The sequence below is a fragment of the Lepisosteus oculatus genome, unplaced genomic scaffold (assembly GCF_040954835.1).
Source record: "Lepisosteus oculatus isolate fLepOcu1 unplaced genomic scaffold, fLepOcu1.hap2 HAP2_SCAFFOLD_37, whole genome shotgun sequence".
NCBI classification, from domain to species: domain Eukaryota; kingdom Metazoa; phylum Chordata; class Actinopteri; order Semionotiformes; family Lepisosteidae; genus Lepisosteus; species Lepisosteus oculatus.
In genome coordinates this window covers 164,086-169,170 of record NW_027167902.1, presented here as the reverse complement: position 1 = coordinate 169,170, position 5,085 = coordinate 164,086, and positions in this window count along the sequence as shown.

The following is a 5,085-nucleotide window of genomic DNA, read 5'->3' as shown; positions in this document are numbered from 1 at the left end:
AAATGCAGGTATTGGCACAACATAGTAAATTGATGTAAAGTTATGGATCCATTTATGATTTTCACTCAGTTTGAAAGAGTTCCTGTCGTGTGGTTAAACTTTGTGTTACGGAGGGTTAACTGGGGTTCTGGCTACTAGTTAGGCTTGGTCATTCAGTCATCTGGTTCATGAAATAGGAAGCTAAGAGATCTGTGTTTTAGTTTTACTGTTTGTTTTTGTTCCATAGAATAAGAAATGTTTCATTAATATTAGTAATAGAGTAGCTGTTTCTCTAAACAGTGTGTGTCAGTTTGCACTGCAGGTGTGCCAGGTAGAGACCATTTAAGAACCCAAAAATATGCTGTCATTTACTGCCGTGGCTAATTTCTGTTAACCTTGTCTCTCACTCACTTTGATGAGCAAAATGTTCATACATAAAGCATACATTTCTGATTGGTCAGAAGAAGCTTCTTAACATATAAGGTATAAAGAAAGTCAGAAAGTTAGGCACTTAGGTCAGCCTTAGGCAGTTAACCAAGACCATAATCCGATAAGAAGCTATTCCCTTTCATGTTGCTAAATCACATGTAGGATACATGAGTTACACCTCCACTTAAGAGACCTTAAAGAGACCTTGGCCAGCCAGGAGTGTAGAAAACCGTAAAACAGTTCTTGAGGACCTAATTGTTAACTCTTAACAGGCAAAGAACTTGAACTTGAACTTGAACTTTATTGCCATATGTAACCGGTACTGGTACAATGGAATTCTTACTTACAGAAAGTCTCTCGATTGTAAAACAAGTGTAAAAACAAAACAAAGTGCAAACAGTGCATCAAGACAATGTGCAAACAATAGACAATGTGCAAGTAAACATGCAGGCAGTTTGAATGTAAACAATTCAGACATGTAAACAATGACTGGAGACGTACAATAAATAAATTACAATGAGGTAGATGGTGATGGTGTGGGTGTGGTCCGAGGGGGATGGCTAAATGTGTTCGCCAGTCTCACTGCTTGTGGATAGAAGCTATTGAAGAATCTAGTGGTAAGTGTCCGTATGCTCTTATATCTCTTGCCTGAGGGCAGTGGGGTGAAGAGCTCATGCCCGGGGTGGTGACTGTCCTCTGTGATGGCCAGAATTCTACCACGGCAGCGGTCCTCATAGAGCTGTTTAATCTCGGTGAGACCGCAGCCAATGATCTTCTGGGCCATATTGACCATTCTCTGCAGTGCCTTTCTTTCTCGCGAAGAGGTGTTGCCATACCACACGGTGATCCCGTTGGTGAGGACGCTCTCGATAGTGCAGCGGTAGAAGTTCACCAACACATGTATTGGCATCCCCCATCGCTTGAGGCACCTTAAGAAATAGAGGCGCTGCTGAGCCTTCTTCATGATAGAGTCAGTGTTCACAGTCCAGGTTAGATCTTTAGAGATGTGAATCTTTAGAAAGGTTCCTTCAGTCCTATGAGAAATATTTTAGAATTGAACTAAAGTGTGTTTCCGATACAGGAGCATATGTCTGTCAGGGCCTGTTGGAGAGGCCCTGGATGAGAACCCCTGGCTGCAGTTCCACATCCCCCTGAAAGTAAATAGAGCCATAAGCACGGAGCTAAGGACACTGCTCCAGGACATGCTGGCTGTCGATCCTGACCAGCGACCAGAAGCCATCCAGCAGAAGAAGCAAGTCAGGCAAGCCATGGCACGAGAGAAAACATCTTTGTAGTGACTGATAGCAAGATGTCCGTGACCAAGGGCAATTCGTCTGAGTAAAGTCTGATTTCATTTTTATGTCCCGAAAGGCCACTGCCTTTGTGCTGTAGATTTCTGATTTAGACGGGCATTTCTATGGACAACTTTGACTTTTCTGTGGGTCCAATGAAAATAAGTTTTTTAACTTATTCTTTGTTACAGCTTTCGAAAGTTTAGAGACATTCACTGAGTTGACGATAAAGGAAAAGTTTCATCTTTCACCTCTTGGAAGGTAGGCCGGTCAGAGGTACAATATATGTCTTCATGTCTTCATCCTCCATGTTTGTAACTACAGGTTTCACAGTGTTGAGCTAAGACACAAAAACACCTACAAATGGCAGATCCTAATGTATAAACCTGGGCTGAAAAAGTGTGTACAGTATATACTCTGTGTAGGTCTGATAAAAGTATTCGAGTCAAAGTGTCATATGGATACAAATTCTCATGATTTTGTATTGTGTGTTTTTTCTCTGTTCTGCTTTATTGAAAGAAATCAGATGCTCTTCCTGAAACTTACCTTAGCTGATTCTTCAGCTAAACCAGACAGACTTCTGAAATTCTCAAATATTATCAAATCTTGTTGGTGCAGAGGTGGTGGAGCCCATTACCAACAGACTCACAGCTGAAATTGATGTGAAAAGGGCTTCTACCAAATATTAACATGTGGGTGAAAATGTATACAATTGTAATATTTCCTTTTTTCCCATTGAAAGTATAACATATGTGGTGTGAGATAGAGGTCCTCATTTAATTGCATGAAACTCGGGCACTGGCGCAACAAACTGAACAAAGTTCAAGGGGGTATACGCTTTCTGTAGACACTTTATTTCCTCTTTTTCCATACTCTAAGAAATGATTTGGGAAACCTGTGGGACACTGGAGGTCATTATACATGAGCCTCTTTCTGCACCTTTTAAGCCATTGAAACCTAGTTGCCTTGTTACAAGGTCTAATATTACAGTAGGTGTGGTTTCCGTCTCCTAATTTCTGAGAATGATCAAATTGGGGAATAAGTTGTAGGGAATACCACTCTTGCACTTCTAAGAAAAGACTATCTCAAATGAAACTCGCTATAGAAAGACATCTTGTTGAAAAATTCTTTATTTTTTGTCATTTCTAAAGAAAAAACATTCATCAAGTCCTTCACAAATGTTTTGTTTGTGACTTTCTCTGTTGTTCCCTTTCACACTCAACTGAACTATGTGTTATGTCTTGTAAACGTAATCAAACATTTCACTTAGGTGTGTGGGTTAACACAAACCCATATTGTATGAAACATTCAGTTTTTCATTCAAGTTTTTTCTAACAATTGCATCCATGCTAGGACTACAGTAAACAACACTTTTTACTAAAGTAAATGAAATTGTTCATTAAACAAGACACATTGTTTTAAATGTATGCAATACGACGACACTAAAAACAACACTGAAACTTTTCATTGAAATACTGGACGAGATTGTGCATATTCAATGGATTTCTCCTGGTGCTTTTTTTCATCAGTCTTTTCATATTCTTGTTCTCTACTCAGGTGTCTCCTGTTCCTTTGGTGATGTCTGCTGTACACACATGGTATCATACACTTGAGCAAAGTGTGATACCACCGTTTGTTCTTCTCCTAAAATAAAGATGAACATTGACAAAAGTCAGAAGCACTCTTTTCTTTGACAGACGAACAAAACAATGCAAGAATAACCATACTCTCTGTTCCTTACTCATTTCTACCTACCTGTTTGACCACTTTGTCTGCTTCAGTCAGGACAGGGTGCTGGGGCTGACTCTGAGCAATCTGAGAAGAGCTCTCTGTGATCTTCTCCCCTACAGTGGCTACATTGTACTCTGTTTGAAATCCAGGTATCGCCTCCGGTAAGTTCCTCGGTCCTTTTTGGGACTTGAAAGGGTAGAATCATTTTGTGACTACATTTCCTTGTCATGCACTGATATGTTCTGGTTTGTGTTCGATTACTGCAGGCGTTCAAGTACTTTCTTTTTGTTCTAGATTGGCAGTGTTTGAGATGGTAGGAACTTGTCATATTCTCAACTCTGAATGCTCTGTAAACATACTATTTTAGCAATTCTTAGAAATCTGAAAGCAGTGTTACCTGTATCATTTTTTGTCTTGGTAGTAGTATTGCAGCTCCAACATCAGCACTTAAATAATGGTTTGTGATGTTACTTGTCCTTGGAGTTAGTATACTCCTGAGAAGTCAAGAGAAATCTTACGTAAGCATTAATTATGTTTCACTTTTGAAAGCAAAGTACGTGTCAAGTACTTTGAAGGCATTTGTTGATACTTTTAAGCACTTTCGTTGATTATTATTATCCTTCAATTAGTTATTACAAGTCCAACATTCTCTACATGATCTCACTCCATATTCAGAATGTGGGAATACAATTGTTTTAAGGAAATGCCACTGAATAGATAGTAGCTGCACTCTACAAAGATGAATTTGCTAATTAATCAGTCAGGGACACAGCTTATACTTCAGTAGTCTTAGATCATGTAATGATGATTATTGTACTTTATAACTAGCAAAATCCCCATATCCTGTTCATTGCCCCTTTTTCAGTTATGTGGATTGACTTATCCCTGAAGTGGTTAATTCTCACCTTGACATCTCATAGAACAACTGAATCTCTACCAAGGGTGAATGTGTCCTTCCTCTTAATGTCTAAAAGAAAAGGTTAAAATTCATTGAAGCAAAATGCAACAACCCAAAATGTTGGGGAGGTCGTTTCCACAGTTATTTCATATGACAGTGCTTGGAGTGAAACTACATGACCATGGTGAAGAAGAAAAAACACTTTACCTTGTTCCTCCTGACTGATGTCCTTATGCGTGTTTTGGACAGTTGAGCGTTTTGTGTCTTGTCGTCTGTGTAGGCAACAGCCCTCTTCCCTGGGATAGAACTAGATGATATTTAGACACGTTAATTTGACTTCTCCATTGCTCACATTGATGTGGATATGATTATAATGCTCTGTTTTGTGGGCTTCCCAAGAAAACAATAAATCCCTTACTACTTGTTCGAAATGCAGTAGCACAGATCCTAACAAATACAAGAAAGAGAATATCATTCCTGTTTTGAAAAAACTTCACTGGTCACCTGTATTATCTAGGATAAATTTGAAAGTTCTTTTACTTGTTTTTAAAGCTTTAAGCGACCTAGCACGTCTGTACCTTACTGAATGTCTGTCTTCATATGTTCCTATACGTGACCTGAGATCTGCACATACTGGCCTACTGCAAATACCACATGTGAAATGCAGAAAGAGTGGAGAGGCTGCTTTTTGTTTTTATGCTTCTAAATTATGAAACTCACTTCCACTTTTTATTAGGCAGTCAAGCTCGGTACATT